The following is a 27,464-nucleotide window of genomic DNA, read 5'->3' on the forward strand; positions in this document are numbered from 1 at the left end:
AAATGTTCGGTGTGCAAGGTACCATCTCGGGTAAGACAATATCAAAAATTTGCAAAAGCTGCAGGTATCTAAAAGCAAGGTTGGTAAGTACCTGGTGCGCACACGCCAGATGGATATTAAAAGAAGATTTCGCGGGTCACACAAAGATACACGCGCTCAATAGTAACTACCGCAAGCGCGCCTTGCATGCGATTTTATGGGAGCTCGCGAAAACTGTCCACTCCAGGTGGCGCCGCAGCAGTGGTTCGGGAACTAGACCTGTCACCCCAGTTTTGGAACAGGCGGCGAGCCGTACCCATGCGCTCTTTTATGCAGCGGCTGCGGAACTACCTTCAGCGCAAACTGCACCTATGATGTTCGTGAAGCTGGCTGCGAAACCGTAGTAGATCGTTTTGTTAAGATGCCCGTGACATTTGGTGAAGGTGTTATTTCTTACATGTACCAGACGCCCCCATCAAGCCATGAACCCTGTCCATGTTGCGAAGAAGACACCGACACCAGCCACGAGCAGCGAGTTAGCCGCAGGCAACAAGGTCTGCCACCGGAGTACGGGCTTTTACCCGACAAGACTCGGAAGACCAAGACATTGACCTCGACCACGGCGACAATGATAGTGCCTGTGCCACCTGCACCACTCCTGCTCAAGCTACCCAAACAGCCGCCAACTTTTCCCGGTTTCCCACTGGAAGACCTGGAAAGCTGGCTTGAAAGGTTCGACCGCAATGCCGTCTTCAATGATTGGACTGACACTGACAAGCTCCGGCATGTGTATTTCGCCTTACGCGATGGTGCGCCAACCTGGTTCCGGAATCAAGAGGGAAGCCTCACAACAGAGGAAGTCTTTCCTCACTACTTTCGCAAGTGTGGTCCTCAAGGAGAAAGCTGCAACGCTCCTAGAAACCCATATGCAGATGCCAAATACAAAGTTGCAACTATTCACGGAAGATATAATTAAACTCTTCCACCATGCTGACCCCGACACATACAAGGAGAAGGTCCACCGGCTCGTGCGAGGAGTGAAGCAAGAACTCTTCGCCGGGTTTATCAGGAACCCGCCGAAGACGGTCGCCGAATTCATTTCAGAAGCATCAACAATAGAGAAAACGCTAGAGATACAGACACAGCAATACAATTATAGCCTCTCATCTACAAGCTACGCCGGAATCCAAGCGCTAGGAACTACCGACTTGCATGAGACGATCCAAGCGATCATGCAAGAAGAGGTGCGAAAATTGCTTCCTTCAGCGCAGCTTCACGTGGTCTCAGACTCAGGTGAAAATGTCTAACCGGGTATCAAACCTGGACCACTAGAATCACTAGAATCAGTGGTCCCGGTTTCAGGCCAACTGGTTTCAGCTGGGAATCAGTTGGGAACAGTGGGTCCCAGTTGCAAGTGGTTCCATATAGTAGATGGTCCCAGTTACAGCTCAAATGGTTTCAGCTGGAAACGGTTGGTAATTGCTCCCAGTTACATCGCAACTGGCCACCAACGGGGACCATCAACAGCTGAACTGGAAGCTTCTGGTCCCAGTTGCGTTCTAACTGAAAGTGCAACATAATCTGGTGGTATGCTTCTTCACAGTGAAAGAAGAAAAAAGGAGAACTCGGTTGTGCATGACGTAGAATTGTTGCACTTCAACAAATGGGCTTTATCCAAAAGTTTTTTTTCTGTTTTAACAAATGACCAGCTACTTAGATGATTAAAATAACATTATCGTGGAGTATTCAGTTTAACAAGTGCGCAAACACATTAAATTCAAACTTACGCTTGTTTTAGCTTCAGTAGATTCAACTGCATTAAACTGTTGTCAATATTTTTACATTTATCGCCGTCTAAATACGGGGGCAAAGTGGTCTCGATTAATGTCAGGCTGTAAGTTTGCCAAACAAATATTGCCAAAGAAAAAAAACAAGGCCGTGCCTGTAGCTACCACTGCCAAGACTACCTTTATCCTATATGCTGCAACTTTCCAACGCAAACGTGCATCGTACACAACCACAAACGGCTTTACCACAAACATCTAACACACTCTCCCGCTTCCTCTCTCACGCCCTGCCAGTATGGCAGGCAGCCGTCACTGCAGTTGCATATCTAATCTTGCACTCAAATTTCGCAATGTTCAATGAAAGAAGCGCACAGGCAAACACAGCAAATTTCAAACACAGCAACGACCAGTTTCGTACAGCATATGCGACAAGGGCTAGCTACCGTGCCGCGGATAGCCACAGAAGCGAGGTGTAGTAGTGATATTCTTGATAAAGAGCGCAGAGTCATGGAGTGCATAATTTAGGTATTTTGAATTGTGTTCGACAGTTTCGTCTCTGGAATAACTTACGACTTCAGGCGATCATCAGACAAGTGTTTTTGCCTGTTACAAGGTAGATATGTGGATCCATCGTGTTCAGAAAGCCATGCTGCCTCCCTGTCCGCAATGCAGCCGTTTGAAGATAATTAATCCCTTCTGCTTCGAGTAATTGAACATCTGGAAATAATATAATGCAACACAGACTACGAAGTATGCTTGTGCAGGCTTGTAGCTTGTTATCAAAGTCATTAGGCAGAGAGAATTCCTCAGATTACTTTCAGAAGAGGGGTTTAAAGAAACCGTCTTGACGTCCAGAATTTTTCACTGGAAATAGAGCGCATCGGGAGTGATAGCTACAATGAACGATGACCTGCTAACTCACGAGTAGCGAGTTGCACTTCACGTCCCCTCGTGCGTTGATGTTTTTTCTCGCTCGTAAGTCACTTTCATTGCAAATATTGGATCATATGCTTCACCGAGTTTCAAATAAAAGCATACTTTTTCTTGCGCATTGCATGTATCCCAATTACAGTGGATACTACGCAGTACCGCATGCCATCAACATGCTTGAGCTACACCATTGAAGCGAAACGGTTAGAGCAATGAAACATGCAGTCACGCCTACAGTCCACGCGTCTCTGCTAATTTCTTGTGCACTTCACCAGTAACGTCCGAACAACGTTGGTGTTCGACAAATTTTCACAATTTCAATGTTGCAAAAAACATACGCAAGAAGTATTCAATTCGATATTCTTGTTGCGATCGGGCTGATGAAATCTGCAACATCCAAGCGCAGTGAGTTGCGCACTGCTAGAGTCTGATCAAGGCTGTGACACAACCGCTACTTATTGGGAAGTTAAATTCTTGTGTTCCGTTGAACAAGCAACTCAACGGTGCTTACAGTGCAAGTAATGATGACAGCGTAATACGTTCGCAAACCATCGCTACGTTGAACATTCGTTCCTGTGCAGCCGCGACGGTGCGCTATTCGCTTGTGGCCTGCTACTACTGCGGCAAATCCGCCAGACAAGCTCGGCACAAATTATCTCAGAGTACCGTTCCATTCCTATGTCAATTCGAGTTCACACAGTTTTCTGTAGCACGCACACCATTACGCTAGGCATCAATGCACGGTCATTCAGCTGACACCACCACCCTTCACACTGCAGCAAGAAATGAGGTAGCGAACATTTAGCGGTTCGTATCATTTGGGAGAGTACTTTGGTCCGATATATCTTCATTCGACGATCAAGAGTTCATCCGGTGAAAGCAGCACGGGGCGTACATTCTATCTTTTTCTAGGAGAGTTCACGAGTTGATCATCCTCCCGCAGCCACCTTGAATTGCACGATGCGCCACCTATGGCCCACGGCAATTGCAAATAAAACTGAAGGGCAAGAGTGCCATCTGTCGTATAACCCATGAAATAATGAAAGTTGCCACTGTAGTGTTCCTATGCAAGCACACACAGTCATCACTTGTTAAGGGAGCTCAAAGACGTTGAGACTGTTCCGTGCATGGTCTTAGCATGCACCCTGTCAAAATAAAGCAGGCTAGGGCAGCTGCATGTTTTGCCGTGACAATGTTAGAGCGCAAACTCGAAAGAGAACACATCAGTGCCAAAATTTTTAAAATTGATGGATTTTTTTATGCAATGATTTCTGAAGCATAAGGTTTGGCATAAAGTTCTTTTATTACAAGTTGATGACAACACTAAACCTTCTGCGTACTTGCTGGAGCAAGCAATTCCTGCCCTAGAATAGAAACTTAGTAAAATATTGTTTCTTCAGGCCAAGTTTCAACTGTACTGAGCATGTGATTGCAAAACAGTGAACAGAAAGATGACTTGCCTTTATCAATTGGCTTGACAGTTCTGATTGCCACGTAACCAGCGTCCGCAACCTTCTTGTTTTGCTCTTCCAGACTTGCAGTGACATTCTCAATGCTGCCACGCCGCAGTAAATAAAACAACAAAGCATGTAAGTAGTCACGCCAATGGCTATTAACTCTCTTTGCTTGCCAAGACACTAGTCTTTTTTTTTCTTTGTTGCAGATTGGAAGACTTAATTACAATACTTACTCCCAAGGGCTGAACTACACTCTGATTATAAGTTATCTTCTTTACTAATATACAGCCTCTATCTAAATACATATCAAAAAGAAATGCTTAAGGGGCATCAACATAAAGTTTCAAGATGATCTAATAATATTATACTCAGAAAATAAACATATTTTTTCCCCTCTGGCTGTACACTCGAGAATTACAAGCCAACACGCCTAAAAATGATTTCTGAAGCCACTAATTTCAGCAAAGATTATCCGGATCAGAATAGCAGTTGTAGCGGGGTAGTTGTCTGCCGCCGTCAGTGTCTGTGACCACTATTGCGAAGTAAAAAAAAACTTAAACAACAAAAAAATGCCACGCCCACACGGAAGGGGCAGTACAGCGAAAGCTAGAAGAGCACCCTTTCAAAGCCTTTCAAAACACTCATTGTGTAACTACTGACACACACTTGCTTGTTATCCAAGTGTGTGCTTGTTATCCACTAGGGCATGAATAATAAAATTTTTTGGATAGTAGGCCGGCATTCGCTATGCTATTTTACGCCATTCTTCTGAGAAGCATGGTATATCCGCTAAACACTTGCAAGGAATTTTGTGTCAATCGTTCATTCAGTGGCTGACGATGACGAGGAATAATGGAAGTGTCAATCGTTCATTCAGTGGCTGACGATGACGAGGAATAATGGAAGTGCGTATGTGCCACAGTTAACAGGGGAACAAGAACCAGCTTTTGTAATGTGTTGGAGTATTGGACGACCCACTCATTATGCTATTCGCATTGTGCGACGACTGGTTGTTCTTTCCCTATTTTAAAACGCTTTATAAGTCGTATTAACGCAATTTCTTTCCTGAAATCAAGCCTGTCTAAGGCAAGTTTGCCAACAAGTCCTAAGCACTGGTGTGGCTGCTGCACCCAGCGGACCCGGGCTCAAGCCTTACTATGTCATTGGCGCTAGGTTTTTTTCTCACTTCACATGATGTTGTTACGGACACCGGCGACAACGGCGGCAGATAACTGCGCGTGACTTGAGTTGTGATTTCATAGCAGCTTTCACTGCAAAAAATTTCTAGGAACGTCGGCCACTCTAACTGAGCATAGTCGACAAAGCATGAGCAGGTCTAACAGCAGGTAAGGTTTCATACCCTTAACCTCGCTTTTCAACATTAAATGATGGTGTCAACCAGGGCGATGAATACTGTATCCGGGATACAACGAGTGGTGCGTGTCATTCTTCGCTTCCACCCACCACCTACCTAGCTAGCCATTGATAAGCATCTACTCTGTTCTGTCGGCCATAGCTCTGGTAACAGTGATGATGTTTCGGTTCTTATATATGTTATCATGAAAGCTGCTATGATATCCCTGTTGCGAACAACACATATTTCTTGTTTCGTTTACGGGACTCGGCGACAAAGCCTTTCTGGTTACACCGCTTCAGTGAGCCCGTTCGGGGAAAGAGAAGCGCCTACGGGTGAAATAGGAGTGCTCCGGGGGGACAAGCGGTGACAGAGCAAAGAGTGTAATGGCGAATTCCACTGGTAGATCCGAAGCAGCCACCGAAATCCTGGAGTGAGCACTCGGATTACACCAAGCAAGAACTGCGAGTGGAAGATGTGAATGCCCCGCTTGAGGACGCACCGGAAGTTGTTTACACATACGTCACTGAACCAGTCCTGAAAACGTCTTCGACATAGCCGATTATCTTCGGCCATGCACATGGCGGAGCGGGAAAGCACGTGTGGCTCGTCCTCGCTGCTGCTACTAGTGCTCTCGCTGTCGCTCAAAGTGGGAAGCAAACCAACCGCACCAAACAATACCATTTTAGAAATGTAAACCTGTGCAGAGGGCACCGCCTCAAAAAAGAAAAAAAAAAAAACTCTCAAGGCACAAATCCGTCTCTGCAAGATGGAGCACGCCAAACGCTTCATCACGGAGTGAGTTGCTCCTAATCTGCCAGTGGAACAGAGAAACTTGCTCCGAATCTACCAGCAAAATGCAGATTCTCGGCCGTGGAGCAAAAAAACTTGCTCGACAAGTGGAATTCACCATAAAAGAGTGGTTGAAAAAGACATTTGGACGCCCGCTCAGATGTCTTCCTTGTGATGTTTGGAAGTGCCTTTTTTAGTGCCTGTAGATAGTGTAAATAAATCCAGTGTACTTTTACTGAACTGTGCCTTCCCTGATCAGCGTCTTATAGAAGAAATCACTACAATTCCAACCAAAGCCAATTTTCGCGCCTTATCTGTCCCCTACCGGCGCCGCTATCACTGGTGTCTGTAACAGCTCTTACGTGAAATTTTAAAAAAAAATGAAGTGGGAAGAAAATGTCTAGAAATGGAAGAAATACATTAACCTAGGCTCTTTGCTTGGCAGTTGAGGATTAATGCGATAGTGTTAGTGAGCTCATTTTGCAGCGATTCCGGTGTCAGCAGCAGCGTTGTTGCTTGTGAGTGAAAAATCATTATTTTCTGCGTGACCAAGACAGCAAGAAAGGTGAAATTGAAATAAATATAAAAAATATCCGGCTGGGAGAAGAGATCGAACCGAAGTTGCCTGCCTGTCAAGCAGGTGTTCCACTGCAGAGCCATGTCTAATGATGATACTTGGTGTTTTTTGCACAAGGGCCATTTGATGGCCAAAGAGCGCCAGTTCATCGGACCAGAGATGCGGACAATTATTTCTATTAGCAGCTGCATAAGGGCCTTAAAATTTCTCGTGCTAAGGCAGCTAAAAACATAGAAGTAATAAAATCATGACCATGTGGTGAAATGTGTGTAGTGTCAATAAATGATGAACGTTTGTGACATTAAAAGTTGTGGTGGACATATTGGCATGAGCACAAAAGCCTCGATCGTTCACACCCTTGCGTCCAAGGGCTGCGAGACAAGTGCTTTGCTCAGTGCAGCCACCGCAGTGGTAACATCTCTGGCGAGGTGGTACTACGGAATGCCCAGGTATATTACATGAAAGGTACACAGTTCTCTCAAAAAAGCCAATGATTTATGCGAAAAGTGGTTCCCTACGGACGAACATTGCTGGAGGAAGTTGTATCTGTTGTCGGTAAGGTAATGAAAAGTGTTGTCTTCTCAGCGTGTCTAATTGTTTCCACTGAACTAAAATATGAAGTATGGTGAGTGCTTCTCCACATCTATCACACAAAGGTGGATCGCTACTAGACAAAATAAATGAATGTGTAGTGTATGTATGTCCTGTTCTCAACCTTGTAAGTATTACTTCTGTGTGGCGTGATTTTGATACTGGCGGCCAATGACCAAGTTGCGGCTTGATGACATGCAATTTATTACCTGTGTGTCTCATGTGATCTGCCATTAACCCCCGAGCTTTCGTTCTATAAAAGGTTTCAAGTCGAGTGCAGGAATTCATATGAATGTATTGGTAGCGATTTTGTTGGCAGATTCAAATAGCTGGTCTACCAGAATGTTGCCTCGTATTTCGCGGTGCCCTGGCACCCAGCAGACTACAACATGCTGCTTGGATGAGTAGACTGTGCATAAAAACGGATAAGCGAGACAAGAACAGGGTTTTTGTGCTTTTTAAAAGTTTTCAGAGCTTTTACTACGCTCAGGGAATCTGTGTACATTAATGCTTTCTGTAGTTTTATTTGTTTAATGTGTTTAACAGCCGCAAGTATTGCATAAGCTTCACCGGTGACAATGCTTGTATCAGGGTGCAGATCACCGGCTTCCGAAAAGGATGGGCCAACGGCTGCGTACGAGACAGAAGTGTTGGTCTTTCAGGCCCCCGTAAAGAACTCAGGACATGTGTATTTCTGTTGTAGCTCTAGGAAGTATGTCTGAATATGTGCAATTGGTGCGTGCTTCATAATCTCCAAGAAAGGCAGGTCGCAATCTATCGCCTGCCACTGCCACGGCGGCCGGCATTTTGCGTGAGCCATCAAACGGTGTTCAAATGGCACACCGGTTTCCTTCGCTAGGCCCCTCACACAGAATGATTACGGCTGTCTCATAGAAGGTCGTTTCTCAAAGACAGCAAGGCCTGACAAAGCATCAATTGTAGAATGTGAAGGATGTTGCTTGTCTGCATTCACTTTAAGTTAATATTTAAAAGACAGGTAACATCTCTGTAGGTGGAGCGACCATCCGCACGATTCCATGTACAGGCTCTCCACAGGGCTAGTGCAAAGAGCACTCGTATAGATGCGGGTGTCCAGATGATGAGCAGGGTCAAGCATTTTAAGGGCAGAAGGTGTCACAGACTGATATGCTATTGCCCCATAATCTAGGCAAGTACCTATGCTTGTATACAAGTTGATCAGGCACTTCTTGTCACTTCCCTACATACTGCGTGACAACACATTTATAGAACATTCTTGGCTTTTATGCACTTGTTGTTTAAATACTTGATGTGTGGCATGAATGTTAGCTTGGCGTCCAAGATTAGGCCTAAGAATTTGTGTTCAGTATGAACAGACAGACGCTGTCCAAGTAGTTGAATATCGTGTTCGAAATGAATACCTCTATTCCTGGAGAACAAGACACAATTGCTTTTTTTTTGCATTCAGTCAGAACACGTTTTCTTGTGCCCAATTGGAGACATTGTTCAAAGCAAGCTGAGCCTGCTGCTCACACATGGCGAGATTACAAGACTTGAAACCAAGCTGCACGTCATGGACACATGTGCAGTACAACATATTTCGAGGGATGGCCAAGCGCTAAGAATTCGTTTTGATTATAAAAAGTGTGCAGCTACGTACACCACCTTGCAGCACTCCTGTTTCTTGGACAAATGTTTGGGAGAAGGCACTACCCACTCGGACACGGAATGTCAGATTCGACAAGTAACTTTCAATTACGGTAAACATACTGCCATGCACGCCAAGGTGGGTAAGGTCTCTTAATACTCCAAAGCGCCATGTTGTATCGTAAGCTTTTTCTATATCAAGGAACACAGAGAGAAAATATTTTTTGTGGACGAAAGCGTCTCTGATCTGTGCCTCGATACGAACAAGGTGGTCGGTGGTGGATATACCCCCTCCAAATCCGCACTGAAACGGGTCGAGCAAATTGTTTGAAGGAAATGTACAAGTCGGCAGTTTATCACTTTTTCTAAAAGTTTGCACAAGCAACTTGTCAGTGGAATAGGCCTATAACTCGGAAATGAGAAAAGGTCCTTGCCCTCTTTCAAAATGGTATTAATTATAGCCTCTTTCCAGGAAGTAGGGATAGCGCCAAAAAACCTGACAGTATTGTACAAGCAAAGTAGGGGTTTTCGCGTTTCTATCCGTAGGTTTTTCAACATTCCTTACACAACACGATGAGATCCTGGGGCTGAATGACTGCAGGAGTTTAGAGATGTGTAAAGCTCAGCTAAGCTGAAAGCTTGGTTGTATGCTTCGTGTTTTGTACATTTGTGTTCTAGTTTCTGCTTTTCAATTCTTGTTTTGTATCTTTAGAAGGCTTCACTATAGTGTGACGAGCTGGACACTTGTTCGAAGTGTGCGCCAAAGAAGTTTGCTTGATCTTCCAAGCTATCACCTTGTGTGTTTATGAGAGGGAGTGAATGCACTTGTCTTTCTGCTATTCTCCTAACCATGTTCCAGACTTTAGTCTCCTGTGTATACGTATTGATGCCTGATATAAAACTGTGCCAACTTTCCCTCCTAGCCTGTAGGCGCGTACTCCTGCTTTGAGACTACGTTTTTAAAATTTGTAATATTCTCCGCTGTCGGAGTCTCGAAGCAGCTTCCATGCTTTATTTTGCTTTCTGCGTGCATGCTGAGACTCACTGTTCCACCAAGGGGGGTGTCGCCTGGTGGACCGTCCAGTTTGTGGGATACACTTTATTGCAGCATCAATGAGAAAGCCTGTCAGAAAGTCTACAGCTGCATTTATACTGATTTCACTTCTAGCCTGCTTTCACTTTTCTACTCTTCGCATCCCAACTAATTCTCCCTCTTTTTTGCCCTCCCTCCCCCTCTTTCTTTGGTTTTTTCATAACGCGAGCAGTGACGTCCAGTTTCACCATGTCCGACCAACTTAAGCGAGTAGCTTCTCTGAACTTTTCCCAGTCCGCTTTGTCTGTGTGCCATCTGGGAACATGTAGAGGGCCTTTGTCTATTGGTGTACTTAGAATGATAAGAAAGTGGTCACTTCCGAAAGGATTGTTGATCACTTTCCAATGAAGCAGGGGTACAAGCGATGGGGACACAATGCTGAGATCTATGCACGAGTAGGTTTTGTTGGCGAGGCTAAAGTGTGTTGGTTCTTTTCTATTCAACAGACACGCACCCAAAGAAAATAGGAACTGTTAGATTACGCGACCTCGTGCATCGCAGGGAGAGTCGCCCAATAGGCCATTATGTGCATTCAAGTCCCCAAGGACCACATAAGGTTTCAGTAGTTCATCTATCAGTGACTGGAATTCGTGTTGTTCTAAACTGTACTGTGGAGGTATGTAAAGAGAGCAGATGGTGACAAGTTTGTTCAAAAGAACTGCTCGAACAGCCACTGCCTCAAGGGATGTTTGTAGTGGTAGATGTGTACGTGCTACGCCCTGATCCACTACAATGGCCACACCACCAGATGATGCTTCAACATCAATGCGGTCCTTTCTGATTACATATTGAAGTAGAAAATAGGTGTTCCTGGAATCGAAGTGTGTCTCTTGTACACACAACACTTTTGGAGAATGTTTGTGAAAGAGTTCCTGGGTATCGTGGAGGTTTCTAAGCAGTCCTCTGACGTTCCATTGTATTATTTGTATATCAATTATGAGCGTAAATGAGTGCTGCGTGTACTAAAGAAGTATTGCGTTAAGTCAGGAGCCCTTGTCAGGCCCCGTGATGATGTTTTTTTTACTTTTTGGCGCGCTCCAAAGAGGCGCGCCTGTCCTTCGGCACCGAAGACACCGTTGAATTTGCTGTTGTGTCCACCACCTCGAACGAGGTGCTGGATGCCCGCTTGTGGTTCACGCGTGCGGGCACGGAAGTCTTAGGGCAATCTATCAAAATAGAAGGCTCTGGGGCTTCAGGTCCGGAGGCTTACAAGCCTTTTTGTGGCGAAAGAGCATGTACTACTTCTGCTAAGAGGCTGAATGGCGCTTCCGCCAGTCCGCTTTGTGTGGTACGTGCGGGCGCCACGAATTTTGGTGGCACTGCCCTCTTTTGTGCCACCTCCGTGAAAGAAGGACCCTGCAAAAATAGACACTTGCACGCCTCCCTAAATGAGATGTTTTCATTTATATAATTTCATAGCAGTGCAAGTATTTTTTTGTGTTTCCATGTAGGACATACGCGAAAGTAAGCGGGGTGTCCACTGTTGCAATTTGTGCAGTGGGGAGTTTCTTCTGCACAGTTGTCTGTAGCATGTTCGTGCTAACTACACCTTGCACAGGTTTGACGGTCGTGGCAGCTCTGAGAGCCGTGGCCGAAATACTGGCACTTACAACAACAGGGGGGGGGGGGGTTCAGGGCGTGGGGTCCAACCTTTAACTTCAAGTAGCCTGTTTAAATGTATTCTGAAAGTGTGATTGTGCAGAATGTAAGGATAAGGTGTGCTTTGTCGGCGTTTCTTAGTTGTCACGCCTGATCTTAATTCTCTGAACATGCGTTACGTGCTGTTCATTCCAGCCCTCAAGGAGCTCACTCTCTGTCAGGTCGATTAGGTCTTCATCAGACACTACACCTCGGGAAATGTTGACGGAACGGTACGGTGTGACAAATACAGGTGTGGTTCTGAAAGAGGTGTTTTGAAAATTTTCGTACTGGGCCTCGCTTTGTACTTCAAGGTCGCCACTAGCCATGCATGTAGCTTGATAACCTATACCAAGGGTATAGGTGAGGCATTTTGATACGAAAAAATGGAGAGATTGTTCTTGCATTCTTTTTTGTTTCACAATGAATCACATGGAAGCGCGGGAAAATTTCTTTGAGTTTTAGGAAGACATTCAGCTTTCCTTTAGTGTGCCCCCTCTCAGAGGGAGGGCGATCAGACAGTTTGGGAACTAGAAAACAGCCCATAAAGTACTATATATAAATTTGGCAGCCATGCTAGCCGCCCACCACGGAGCCCAACATGGGGACGCAGCAGCACAATTACAAAAGGCATGCCAGCGCCAGCTGTACAAAGCCCCTATAACTCAATATTATGTGACCAAGAGAGGGCATATACACAAGGTTAACCCTTGCCGCCTGGAAGATGGAAGTAAACAGAAATGAGGAGATGGAAGGAAATATTCAAAGCGAGAAAAGACAAACATGAAGGAAGAGAGAGATAGAAAAAGGCGACTGCCGGTTTCCCCTGGGTGGGTCAGCCCAGTGGTGCCGTCCACGTGAAGCCAGGGCCAAAGGGGTGTGTTGCCTCTGCCGGAAGGCCTTAAAGTTCGAATCACACGCCGTCGGCTCAACCCCTAGGATTATCCCCTTTTTCCGAACATGGCAAAACCATGCACAGCTAGGCGTGGGAGATCAAAACCTCCCGTTAGCTTTGGTCCGTGGTGTCGCTACACACGAAACGCCTGCTTGCAAAGACAACCTTGCGGGGACACAGTCATGTCTCTGCTTAAAAATACAGTGCTTCACTGGCCTGGCTTTCGCAGTTTTCATACTCTGCACTGGCAGGACCAGTGTACGGCCTGCAGTTCTTGCTAAATAGTACGTCATAGACTGGGCACCGGGTTGGGCTTCGGTATTGTACCCTCTTGGTTATTAAAAATTCTTTTCAAGTTTTCTGAGCATTTCACCTATTGGGCTCATGAGAAGAGCATAGAAACATAGAACCACCAGTCTCGGGAACATAGAAGCAAAAATTACCTTGACATGGTCGAAGAATCGCCAGAGTTGGCCTTTAAGGCCACGCAGTGGGTGCATAGCAAGTTGAACAACACCTTTCGCGCATAATTGCTCATGGTATAAAGCATGCGACACATTACGCAAAAAGTAGCCATATGCAAAAGCTACATTGACACAAGCCACTTTCAATTTTATGGGTAGATTACCCTTCTAGTAATTTCGTAATTCAAACCTGTCAAGTAACCTATTAAAATAAAAGTATGCACTAAGGGGTTGAAGTATGCACCAGGGAGAGTATATCACTATCGCGTTGAACTCTTAAAGGCGAAGTTTAAAGTCCTCAAGTTTTTCCACCACAGAGAAACACTTGATGCTTCAATCTGCTTCGCAATAACGCGCTCTACGAGTGCGATGTCGGGCAAGCAAGCAGGTTGACGTATGTAATATAATGTCATAGCAGATGCAAACAGAATCAGTAAGTCATTGCTTCCAGCACATTACAAAAGAAGCCCAGTTTTTCATCAGCCACAGCACAAAGCACACACAGCAATGCCTAACAGATGGATGCCACGCTTTTCCGCTGAATGAGGACTAATTGCATAGTAGATGCTTCTTGATTGGATGAAGTTTATGATGATTCAAGAAGATGTGGGTGCCTTACATGCACTGGTTGTCCTTAGACCGGGCTCTAAGAAGGCCACTCTTCGAGCGTTTGCAGCGACTGTGCTTCGTGTTCCGAGGATGCCTGGAGACTTTCACTGCGCCATTGTCTCTGGAGTCCGCAATCTACAAATGCTTGCTACATTTTGATTCGTAGTACACACACACACACACACCATGCAAGATCCTACTCATGTAAATCCCTTTTTATTTTTTGAATAAAAGTGTATGTCTGAACTTTATTATATTGAAAATTTGAAGAAAGCCTTATTTTATCCTCTTCATTAGACATCAATCAAAACATATCATTGAATCGAGGTGTCCCTACCATAATGTCACACAGAATTACGTGGACACTTTCATTCCTAGCACAAGCATCACCAGGAACTGCCATGCCGCCACTTATGTTGGCACAACAGATGCGGATGCGGTCAAGATTGCCTCACAAAATACTTTTTGTTTTTTTTTATTTCCACTGCATTATTACTATTTATTTTCCAATTACTTTCCACAATGCATTCAGGCTGTGAAAGTATTTTTAATAATCAAATAAATGCTGTGAATCATCCTGTAAGAGAGAGGTTGTCAGCTTAGTTATGGGCTGTTAAAGGCGTTGTTTTAAATTGTACCGTGGCATTGCAATTATGCTTTTAAGGCCTAAGGGGCTAACCAGTGCTATGTAAGTCAGAAAGGAGAAGCTACATACCATGTTTTTTAAATCACCTTTATGGGTGATGAGCTTTTTGAAGCAAGCTTTTTGCCATATACGCACCTTTGCCTCCTGCAGAGTGTCGCACACCATTTCGTTGAATTTTTGAATGGTGGCCTGCAATGCAAATTGTACAAACGCTGCTCAAAGCGATACATCGAAGACCTTGCAGGTACTGTGCACATTGTTATTGAAAGCAAAACAGCACTTAGAGACGAAGAACAAAACAGCGGGACTAGTAACGGTGCTGTTTTTTTTTGCTAATTCATTCATCTTTCCATTTCTGCGGAATGTGAAAGAAAAAAAAATGAGGCTTTTTTTTGTCTTTCACACACTTGGTACATATTAAAATTTTGTTCTGCCGAAATTCAACATTTCCGCTGAAGCACAGTTACCGACAAAAGCATGCATGTACACAAAAAAGTAGGCAAGTGGTAGCAAGGAAAAAGAAGAAAGATTCGAGCACAAAAACTAACTGCTAGGCTACATTGGCCGCAGAAGCCTTTGCCGATACAGCCTTCCAACGACAGAACCATTCAGAACTTTTTAACCTGGGGTATGATGAAAGAATAAGTTCTGTGATAACACATCAGCCGGCGCCACGTCCAGATTGTATTCGCCGCTTGAGCTGTTCCCGTTTGATGCGACAGATGGCACACATGGAGGGTGAGTCGAAAAGCTCATTGGGGAGACACTCCGATACATGTGTGGGTGATTATTGCTCCGGAACCTTGCTTGATTATAACACTGGAATCTACACATGTTCGTGGATGTCAATATACTAATAAATTGAGATTCTACTGTAACGAAACTGATTTCCTAATTTTATATGCAGCTTATTTGCTAAGAGTTTTTTTGCCATATGAATGCACCGATAGCAACAATTGTTGGCATGAAGAACGGTCGCGTTTTGACGCGACAGCAGTAAAGAGCTTGTTTCGCTGAAATTTTGGTGTCGACGGCGTTTGCATCTTTAGTTCCAGAACAAAAAGGCAGCGTTTTTGGCGAGAGAAAACTTGCGACGTTTGCAATAAAGATATCAGCCCGAGCGCAAAGCCAACCCCAGCTATTAGAAAAGCGACAATCGCTGTACGTGTGTTTGTGCATGTATGTGAGTGCATGTGCACCTGCGTGTGTGTGTGCGTGTGAATAGTATCGCTATTGCATTCTGGTTGCCTAGAAAAATCAACGAAATACTTTGTTAGAGAACTTTTAAGTAATGTAGCACGAAACTGACACGCATTCTTTAAATAACTTAAATCAACACACTACCATTGCCAGTCTTGCTTATAGCTTCATGCAGATGCGTCCATTTGAGTCCCTGGCAGTGTAAGCAGCATGGTATGGTGGGAAGAACATAGGGTTCCAAAGGTCGATGCTGGGTTAACCAGTACCACACCTGTATCAGAATTGTCAGGCCAGTGCAATCAGACATATTTTGCGATATTTTATTACCTCTTACGGCCCTGGCGGTGTCAATAGACACCACCGAACAACAGTTCCTCTAGTATCTCGGAAGCGTAACCAATACTGCTCATTTTTGGGGGCATAGTTCTTCAATGATCCCCACTGCAATTGACATTAATATTGCAAGGCGTTTGTTGTGGTAGCAGCCACAAAGAAGAAGCGCAACCGAAGTCTTCAGTGAAGCGGAGGCGCTTAAGGCAAGGCGACAAAGGGCCATTTTTGGGACGACGTACCATAGCTGTTTCAGTGAGTATTTGGCTGACAAGTAAGAAATTGCTTCCCATTTTGTGTACACTATTATCATTAAAAAAGATACCGTTTTTCTCATTTTCTAATCACTGGGTCCTGATGACCTAATTTAAAATTAATGCCACGTTATTTATAAAGAATGCTTGCACCACTGACTCAATACTCTGCTTATGGCCTTCTGAGGTTTTAACTACAAGAAAAACACGCACAGCAAATGTACCCGACCAAAATAAAATCCAGGCCTGATTGGGTTCGATTGGGCGGACTTCAACTCGAAGTTCTTATGAGACAGTGAAAGTGAGCACCCTACCCAAAGCAGTGTATTTTCTGCAGATCACCCATTATGCTGTTGAAGTGGGACGCCGACAATCATATTTGGTGTTTCATAATAAGGCCTTTGCATTATTAATTGTTGTTGTGTCGCAAGTACACAATCGGAAGTACGCCTGCAATATGGCAACACCGTGATCATCACTAGAGACATCCAAAAATGAAAAAATCCGGCTTGACGACACCAAGCATGGCAAACTAAATATAATCACAAGGATATGATGAATGTAAAAAACAAAAAACAAAGAAATGCGGCTACATGACAGATACAGTATGTACAATAATTTCTGTTTACTGGTTATTCTACAACAATTTTTCTTGGTTCAAATAGGCATCGATGAGGCAGCTCAAAAAGTGGCATCTGAATTCAAAGCAAGAAATTACTTTTCCAGCGTGATGAGAAACTGAGTAGGTAGCGCATAGGCCCATACTATCAATGTCGTGTTGAGAAGAATCCTGAAGAAGGCCTGTCACTGCTGAAGTCAAAGCATTGCCTTTTGCATGCGTGCTTGTTGATTCATCATCGCCATGTTGTGGAGTAGCTGTCTCTACGTACACCAAACTTGGCGTACTTTCAGCGGTCGTATCAGGCACTTCAGGTACAGTTGAGCCTTTTAGCCCCCCATCGCTTCTGAAAACTCGGCAGTAGAGCCACCAATATTAGCACTGCTTTTCTGGTTTTTTGCTGCACGGTCAGATACTCTGGGCAGCCCGGGAAAATGCTAGGACATCATTCGAAGTGAGCATAGGTTTTTTTCGATGCATGCAACAGGACGTTTTCCTTGTATTCTGTATGATATGTCGCAGAAATCGCTTTTTCCGTGAAGTGCTTCGCGCACACATGCTCGGTAGGCAGTTGCCCGACGGCACTTATCCAAACGCTCTTGTTCGCGAAGAGCCTTGAAATGCGACACACATGCTTCATACAAGTCTGATCTCATGACTTGCAATTTGGTACAAAACACTACTTGCCCATTTCGAGGCGCAGCCAGTAACAAGCCTGCTGACACGTCGTTAGAGTCATATGTAGCGTCAAGATATATGTGCACAAAATCAGAAATTGCGAATCAGCAAAACAAATGCACTGGCAGGGCTTACAGGCACAGGGTAACGCGTTTCTAAATCATAAAATCCCATGCACACAAAGCTTTCAGGAAGATGTTCTTTTGCACTTGAATTTCAAAACGAGCGGCACGCGAATTCCTGGTGCCCCACACAGTAGCACCACCTCAACTCACGCGACAGAAACTACTCGGGGCTCAAGGTAAATGGCAAAAACAATCTGCACGTGCCCTCTTCCGACGCAGAGTGGCGAGTGTCAGCACCTAAGTTATCCTTACACCGTGATCTGATGTGCCACTTTTGTCATGTAATGATTGTCTGAAATGATGTTATCCGACTGCATTATCTGACATTAAACAATAATATGCATATATATATATATATATATATATATATATATATATATATATATATATATATATATATATATATATATGGATGAAATAGATGATCACAGTTTCTTCCGGCTACCGGTAAAAAAGTTATAAACTTCGAGAATAGTGCAGTATAGGAAACAAAATAATAAAATATTTATTTATTCCTAACGGTTTCGGCTGCCTTCTTCGGAGGATGTAAGTGAAATGATACAAGTTCCCGTAGCAGAGGGTCACCCTCACAGTGTAAAGACCCTCACTCCAAAAAAAAAAAGAGACAAACGGGACAGACTACCTCGTTCGCCCATTTGTCTCTTTTTTTTTTTTGGAGGGAGGGTCTTTAAACTGTGAGGGTGACCCTCTGCTACGGGAACTTGTATCATTTCACTTACATCCTCCGAAGAAGGCTGGTCCACCAGCCGAAACTGTTAGGAATAAATAAATATTTTATTGTTTTGTTTCCTATACTGCACTGTTCTCGCAGTTTATTACTATATATACATATATATATATATATATATATATATATATATATATATATATATATATATATATATATATATAACATGAAGAAAATGAAGTGCATGCCAGAGGTCACCCTTGTTTTACAAAATGTAGTTTTATTCACCAAGTCTTCACATTCTGGCCATTAAGCAGAACCAGGTTTTCACAGCAAACAGGTAATTTTTATTGCACATTCTATATTGCAATGCAATTATTCCTGGTTTACACTGAATATGCCAAAGCACATAGATATTGTATATGAAAAGAGACCTCAATTTGCGTTTCACAGCATTGCTCTTTTTTTTTAACTTTCAGCTGAAAGCGAATAGTCGTGACTAAAACCAGCCAGTGTACTTAACTACCTCTTTGTGTATTCAGCCATTAACAGTTTGAGTATGACCGCTTATACATTTCAAAATAGGGGCAGACAACGAGAATGGAACTGAACAGTCAATACGAGTTGAGCACGCAAGAAGGAGCTATTACAATAGACCTGCCACAAGCTTGTTAAATAACAATGTAACAATGCTTGTCCTAGGGTATTTTTATGAGTGCGCATTTCATTTCCTTTTGTTCTCTGCTTCTACGAAAATAATGGCTCGCAAACTAGCCCATCAGTACATACTAAATGCCAATTTGATATGCTTATTATACCAACTGGATCTGTAGATGATTGATTTATATGTGGGGTTTAACGTCCCAAAACCACCATATGATTATGAGAGACGCCGATGTAGAGTGCTCCGGAGTTTTTGACCACCTGGGGTGTTTTAACGTGGACCCAAATCCGAGCACACCAGCCTACAGCATTTTCGCCTCCATCAAAAATGCAGCCGCCGCAGCCGAGCACATTATCCACTAGACCACCGCGCCGGGGCAACTGGATATGTAATCGCAGTGAAATTCCAAGTGGCTTCTAATTGTAATGAAGTGCTCCATTGGGAGGCAAAACAAACAAAATATATCCCTAGTAGTATGGCTATCCGATTCAACTGTCACCATCCTAAAGGTTTCTGGTTCATTTGGTGGGCGGTTCATTGCAAACACAGAGCATGGCCGATTGGAACCATCGTTTTTGTTTCTTCGACTGAGTTGCCCGGCGGTCGAATAACATGCACATGAAGAAAAGTTATATTTCCAGCTGGGTTTGAAACAAAGACATTTTCATGCTAGATATACTTGCGGTTCGACAATTCAGCTCGAAGTGGATGAATATCTACACGAAATTTATCAGTTTTCAGCTGTAATTCGGACATATCCCAGTTACAAATTCATTCATTTTGGGCCGAGTTACAGTGCGCTATCTAAATTATCAAACCAGGAGCCTTTCTGGTTGGAAAGATTTTCAGTTCAATAATCTAGCTTGAAATAGACCTTTCTTTTATCTCGAAAGGAAGCACACGATTCATGGGTTACCTGCTTGTACCAAGTCAGTCAAGAGACCGCGACAACTAAGTCTGCAAGGCCACAAGAGAACATGCAAGTCACGGTAAGGTAAATGAAAAGGTGCACACTCGGACAAACCTCTTTTTTTTCCTTGGCATTCCGCGCTTTCACCTTCAACTGTCTCGGTACCGCAATGGACTGCACGTATCTCACGTAAGCAAAATATGCTATGTTTCATCTGCGGTCTTCGTCGCCATGTCAGCTGCGGCAGAGTAGTTACGACACAGAACACCTACTGGTTACGACTAGTAGTTTACGTGTAATGGCTACTGACGCAACGGTGGATGGATGGATGTGGCTGTACCCTTTAGATCGGGGGGCGGCTAGCGCCACCTGGCCGAAATACTTAGTGAATTAATCATTACATTTATCTTTTTTTTTCTTTTAAATAGTGAGGCTCAGGACTCGTACTTTGCAGTGAAGGGTTTAATTTTCACTCGTGCCTTGACACGAGTGAAAATTTAGGCACCAATCAGATAACCTCCTTCTAGTTAGGTCTACCCGCTTAAAGTCTATTTTGCCCTCCCTGTCCCTAAACCCCAGTGCTTTGAAAGCCCTTTACAGAACGGTATCAAGTGTTCGGCAGTTTCTTCTTCCTCTCCACACTCACTGCACACTGTGTCTACCCCTTCGTATTTGGCCCGATATGTCTTGGTTCGCAATACTCCCGTCCTGGCCTCAAACAGTAGAGAACTACCCCGAGTGTTATCATATATCCTTTCCTTGGCAATTTCCTGCTTAAAAGTTCGATAGATCTCTAGTGCGGACTTCTTAATCATGCCGATTCTCCACATGTCAGACTCCGTTTCTTTCACCTTTTTCTTAACTGATAGTTCTTTTGGGTTTGGCCCCCTCCTGTTTTCTAAATGTTTACCCGTCAATTTTCCGGTTCGCTTCCTCCTTTTTGTATCGACATTCTTCATGTACAAGTAGCTGAAAACCTTCCTAGCCCAACGCTCCTCCCCCTTTCTCTCAATCACTTCTCAAATTTTATCTTGCTGCTAGCTTCCCTGCCCTCAAATGACGTCCATCCCATATCACCTTGTGCTCCCTGATTTGGTGTATTCCCGCGAGCTCCTAAAGCAAGCCTACGTATTCCACGTTGCTTAATTTCTAATCTTGCTTGAACTTCTGATCTCATGCACAAGACAGCATTGCCGAACGTCAGACCAGGAACCATGGCCCCTTTCCATATTCCTCTCACAACATAATACTTATTGTAATTCCACAGAGCCCTATTTTTTATCACTGCTGCGTTCCTGTTACCTTTAGTCGTCACGTATATTTCGTGTTTCCTTAGGTACTCGGTCCCGTTGCTTATCCATACGCCCAGATATTTGTATTTATGTGTTATCTCTAGCGTGACCTCCTGTATTGTAGGCTCACTACCTTCGTTATCATTAAAAATCATGACTGCTGATTTTTCCTTACTGAATCTAAAATATAACCTATCTCCCTCACTACCACAGATATCCATCAATCTGCAAATCTTCCTTGTTGTCTGCCATTAGCACTATATAATATGTGTACATTAATGCTGGTAGTGCCTGATCAATGAGTTTTCCTTGTTTGACTAAAGAGAGGTATAAGCCAAGTCCACTTCCTTCTAATTTGGCCTCTAATCCTTGTAAGTACATCATGAATAACAAGGGCGACAGTGGACACCCCTGCCTAAGTTCCCGTTTCACCTCTGTGAGCTTGGATACCTGTTTTTCCCACTTTATAACTACGTTGTTACTTTTATAGATTTTCTTTAAAAGATAAGTGACTCCATCTTCCACACCAAGTGTGTCTAGTATTCCCCACAAGTCCGCTTGAAGCACACTATCGTGCGCTCCCTTGATATCCAAGAATGCTAGCCACAGGGGCCTGAGTTCCTTTTCTGCTTTTTCGATGCACTGCGTCAGTGAGAACAGATTGTCTTTCAACCTCCTGTGTTTCCGAAACCCATTCTGTAGTTCCCCCAGCACCCCCTCATCCTCTATCCTTGCCTGCAGTCTTCCCTTTATAATCTGCACCGCCATGCTGAAAGCGCCTTGAGGTACAAATGCACCTTCGGTTAAACAAGCCCAACTTTCAACATGGTCACTCTCGTGCAAAGCAGCCCAGCATGCCTATTAGATAATGCGAGCTCCTCGGCACACCACGTCGGCGCCCACAACTGCCGCAAGGTACCACCGATCAAGGCTGGCTGCAGATGCGCGATACACAGTCATGGACATGGCTGTACGTCATTCTGCTAAATGTCCCGGATATTTTTTATGTTGCTAGAGACCCATCGAAAAGCAGCTGGTAGTACAGCTACAATACGTAAACAGTAGCGTTGTGATGTGAGTTGATTAACCTGCCGGTATTGAAACCAACGTGCGATGAGCAATGGCTCAATAACACATGTTCTTGTATATAAGGCTTTTTACGTCCAATGCTATAAAATGGTTTCCCCAGTTACCTACAATTTGCCCAACCCTGTGCAAGCTTATTCGATGTTATGCATGCAATTTTTTTTCGATTCATCATCCCATCTAGCTCTCTGCCTTGCTATGATATTTTCCCCATCTTTTCGTAGCCACACCCACACAATCTCTCTAACTAGTCTGTGGTAAAAAACGCTGCCCCGGAGAGTGTGCGTCGTGCTCTGACGTAGAAGATCGGTGTTCGGGGTTGATTTATTTGTGATCGGTGTGCGGGACCAATTGAGCATTCCAGGTGCGTGGAGTTACCATGATGGTGATAGCGGGGAAATGATGAGCTCGCCTACGCGCGGCTCGTGCGCGTACCACGTGAAAAGCTCCCGAGCCACGGGGACAGCTCGGCTAACCCCAGAGAGCAGAGAGCAAGGACAAATTCGGGCCACGCCCCGGCTGCTCGTTCTGACCCTCCGTGTCCGGGCCTCGTCTCGGCGTTGAAGTCCTCGGGTGCCTCCTGGACTGGCTGTCGCCCCACCTCACCCCAGAGAGCAGAGAGCAAGGACAAGTTTGGGCCACGCCCCGGCTGCTCGTTCTGACCCTCCGTGTCCGCGCCACGTCTCGGCGTTGAAGTCCCCGGGTGCGTCCTGGACTGGGCATCGCCCCACCTCACCCTCACGTTAGTCTGAAGCAACGTTCGTCACGGCCAGCGGCTGTTCTGGTCTCGGAGCGAGACGCTGTCCCAGGTCTGTTCGCGGCAGTCGGCGGTACGCTGTTCTCGGTGGTGTACAGGCAAGCCCAGGCGTTGACCACCGTACTGAGATGCCCCTGGCGGTTATCTTCTAGAGCGGGCCCCGCCTCGGTACGAACTCCGCAAGCACAAGGCACACCGCCTCCTGAATACCAGAGAGCTCAAGGTCAAGCGCAACGTTCACGCCCCAAGAGTAGAATGTGAGTGGACGAACAAGAACATTAACTCCCTTTCGCGTAGGACCGTGAACGCGTGTATATATGTGTGAGTTTATGTTGTGTGTATCCCTTTGGCCGTCTTCGTGTATATAAAAGTCTCTCGTTGTCCTCGAACGTCCTCTGTCCTCATCTGGCTAACCTGTGCCCACAGTTGCCCACATAGTCGTTTGTCTCTCTCTCACATTGCTTGATCTGCCTAGGTCCACTTTTTTTTCTGTGTGTCAGCTAGAATGTTATCTAGCCCAGTTTGTTCTTTATAGAACTCTGCTTTTTTAATAGGTTGGTATACATCCTGGCTAGTGATGATTTTCTAACTTGCAAGCTTCATTGTAGACTTTGTTCAGACTGTTGTGCAGGTAATTCAGCCAAAGGTCTCCTTTTGTTTGCCTAATTGGTAAGCATAGTCATCTTTGTCACTACTGACGTTTCCTAAATGCTTTGCCTGTCTGACAAATATTTGTTTTTGCTGTGTCATAGATGATGACTTGTGTAATCTGTGTGTTATAGTTGGCTATTTGTTGGCGTTATGTAGATAGTAACCTTTGATTTCTCTGTAAAAGCAAGAACTCCAAGACAGCCCAATTAAGATGCGCATCACAAGAACCCACCACTAAAGATTAAATTTGCCAGACATGTTAGCAGCAATAACAACATTGTAAACCAAAAGGAGATATTTTTTTCTGTGTTTTTTTGTCTGTTTCGATTGGCGGTGGAGTCAACTTCTCGTGCACATTCTTCCCTTGGCTCTGCCCTGTTCATTTTTCTTTTCTAATTGACATTGCCTGATATATGGTTATGGTGTGGGAGGATGATTTGTCTTTTTTTTTCATACCTCACAATAATGTTTTAGTGGATGCCATCATATTCAGAAAGTTAAGTTTTGTGAAAGGGTGGTGCATGGTAAATTTACTACTAGGGTGAACTTGTTACAATTGCCAATGAATGTAATTGTCATAAATGCACGCCAAAAAGGAGGCTAGCAGCAGAGCAATGGAATCTATTCTTCAAAATGGTTCTATTTTGAATTCTATCAGTGTTATTTCAACACTACTTATCGATTGAAATATAAAAAAACAAAATTTAAACCAAGATGAATGCATGGCTTAGTCTCTGTTTATGATAGAGTTGTAAAGAACAAGTGGAATAAAGGTCATGCTTTGCCACTATTGAACCCAAGTGGTTGAAACTGTGGAAGGATACTCTGGAGATATTAATAGGCGTCTGCTGCTTTAGTTTTGTGCAGTTTGGTTCCCTTCACAGCAGCAATGCGGCATTGGTGAAATCACATTGTACAAACTCCGCATTCCCAACACCAGTTTGCTGTGCTGCTTAGCACTTGATTCACAAGCTTCGTGTGTGTTTTTTACAAAAGCATTACAAGGATACTCAAGAGAAACAATGGCCTTGCTTAGATTGATAAACTGCACTCTGATAACTCTAGTGCTAATTCCGTATGTTTCTCTATCCCAAGCTCATTATTAGCAGAGGAAACTGAGGTTAAAGTTTTACTATTGAAATTTGTGCAGAATATTCATGCGGGACGTGAAAATTTTTTAAAATGTACTTTTCATATTTTTGTGATTGGCTCGGTGATATTTTCTGAAACTTCGTATGCTAGGTCTATGACACGCACAAATGACAATGTCCTTCATTTTGATCGATTAGAAGCTATGTAGAACGAAGTAAGCGCCATCAAAATTTATAACTTCACGGCGTCTGGCGGGATATTTTCTTTGCGCGGTATCGCACTTGGCAACCGTCGTGTCTTGGTAAAAGTGGTGTTCTGAAACCATACTTTAATAGTATGCGAAAAATGATACCGCACTTTAGGGTCCCTTAAACAACCAAAGAAAAAACTAACAGGGATTATGTAGAGCAGCTGACCATCTCATCCACCTGGCCTAAAGAGAAATGAAAGTCAGTGTAGTTTAATGTTAGGTGTATCACATCTCAAGGCGTATAATGCAAGGAGGATGGAGGATACGAAGCGTGACACAGAGGACAATTTAATGCAATACACACATATTACATACACATTTGAACAAGCCCATGTACTGCTGTTCTCAAACAAACATAAGAAATATGCAGTCTCACAAGTCTGCAGCACTGTGGTGCTTTGTGAGGCGATGGTTGTACATACCAGCAGTGCACTATAAAAATGTCAGTAGAAACTTTAGCTGTTGCGCGCTCCGGTAAACAAGGTTCGCAGTCAAAATAACTGGGTCATTAGCCAATCATTGCATCAGAAGAAATGACAGCTCCAGTTTTTGTCCCGGTACTCTTTTAACATTATTTACTAACTGAATTGGAACAACTAAACCAAAAGACTCGAGGAGAATCTGCTCCCGTTTTTTCTTTCATACAGAACGACAGTGTATAGCCATGCCGACTATGACTGGTAACGTGGGAAGTGTGTCCTCTCAAGCTCAATGGCTACACATGGCTATAGCTTGTCCTCATTTCCACAACTCATTAGATGGACATGCGAGTTTCACCATGGTGAACTAAAACTTGGAACAGTGTAAACGTATTTGGCCTTACTGTGTTCCTTCTCTTTTTGTAGGGGTAGAAGCTGTCCAGGTTCTTATTACTTATAAGTGAGAAATCCACGCTGGCCCAAGCACTTCTTCCCACTTAATGCAGCTGTAAAATCTCATGAAATAACCGCCTCTGCTCAAATATGATCGGGCATTATCTATAGTGGGGTCCTTGCTTGGTCTCGAACACTCATTCAATATGGAAGTGCCTTTAAGAAAAATGCACGCCTGTGTGTCTAATGAAATGCTGTACTAAATACACACGAATTTACTCTTTCTAGAGACCCGAGGAGAATCTTTGTGTGAAATTTTATGTGTTATAACAAGGGGGGAAAATTTTTCTACAAATGTTCGGACAATTTGTGACAACTCAGAATGTAGCCTCGAGGCATCACACTGTAAATGAGTTGAAAAATTCTTGCAAATATATAAAGACTCTCAGAACTTTGGTTCCAATTAACTGCTGCTGCAGAATTTTGTAAAGGAGAACAGGTTGAAAATGCATGAGGAAGGGGAGATGGAGCTTGCTAGGTTACTCGCACTTATTCCAGATCTCCTGTAAAGTAAAAAGCAGCACCTGCTCGGTATTTTACAGTGCACACTCGTGATTGAAGTTGGAATGGAGGCACTAGCGTGTGCTTTTTCATAGCATAGTCAGGGCTGTACAAGAGGCTCATTGAATGTGACTGCCCGCTGAACCAAAGGAACGCTTGCCACCCATTCGGCGGCTTCACCTGCGAATATCCTCTTTACATTATTATTTTTGCCCTGTATTTTACAGTAATAAAAGGACACCTATTTTTCATATTTTTGTGTTTCAACAAATTTTGCTTTATTCTCTGCAGTCTGAACAAAGTGGACACTTATCACAGTTTCTTATGAGAGTTTATGCTTTGAATTGCAGCCTGACTCATGCGGTGATGTTCATGCATGCACTGCTTACTTGTGGCCACCTTTATTTGGGAGTGATAAGATAGGCTGCTGCTTGAATCGTACAGGTAATAAAGGAGGAGGTAGGGTAATTCGTCATGTCTGTTGCAGGTAGGTGTACTTGCTGCCAAGGACCTCAAAGGAGAAAAGGTGACAGTAGTGGAAATGAATCTGCACTCCAGTCAAGTGCACAAAGAGCTAAGTCGGGAACATCATTGAAAACAACCACAAGTTAAGCATTAAAAAATGCTAATCAAACATCAGCGCAACTTCGTCCCTCACACCCTCTTGCGTTTCACTGAACGGCACTTCTGGTGTGTGTTTTGTGCCTCTGGCACGCTCGCCGCGGTCGCTTGCACTTGGTTCTCATTTGAGGGCTACAGCATTTTTGTCTGTTCCTCGGCAGGTGCATCTCACTCCATGCCTAAAATGATCTGAAATGAAAAAAAAGAAAAAAAGCACACTTGATTAACCCACGTACAACTGGCTCTTTCCAGGAATCAGTTATGACAATATCCTTAAATGCTTGACAGTTTAACCACAAAGATAACCAACTGAACAAAACATTTCGTCTGCTAATTCACCAAAGCTTCCCTCTGGCGGCACTCTCTTATAGCGCGAGTTTGACTAGCAACTTTTTGAGCAGTAGTTCTCGAACCTTTGGTCTCTTCAATAACACGG

Source organism: Rhipicephalus microplus, chromosome X (assembly GCF_043290135.1).
Source record: "Rhipicephalus microplus isolate Deutch F79 chromosome X, USDA_Rmic, whole genome shotgun sequence".
Classification (NCBI taxonomy): Eukaryota; Metazoa; Arthropoda; class Arachnida; order Ixodida; family Ixodidae; genus Rhipicephalus; species Rhipicephalus microplus.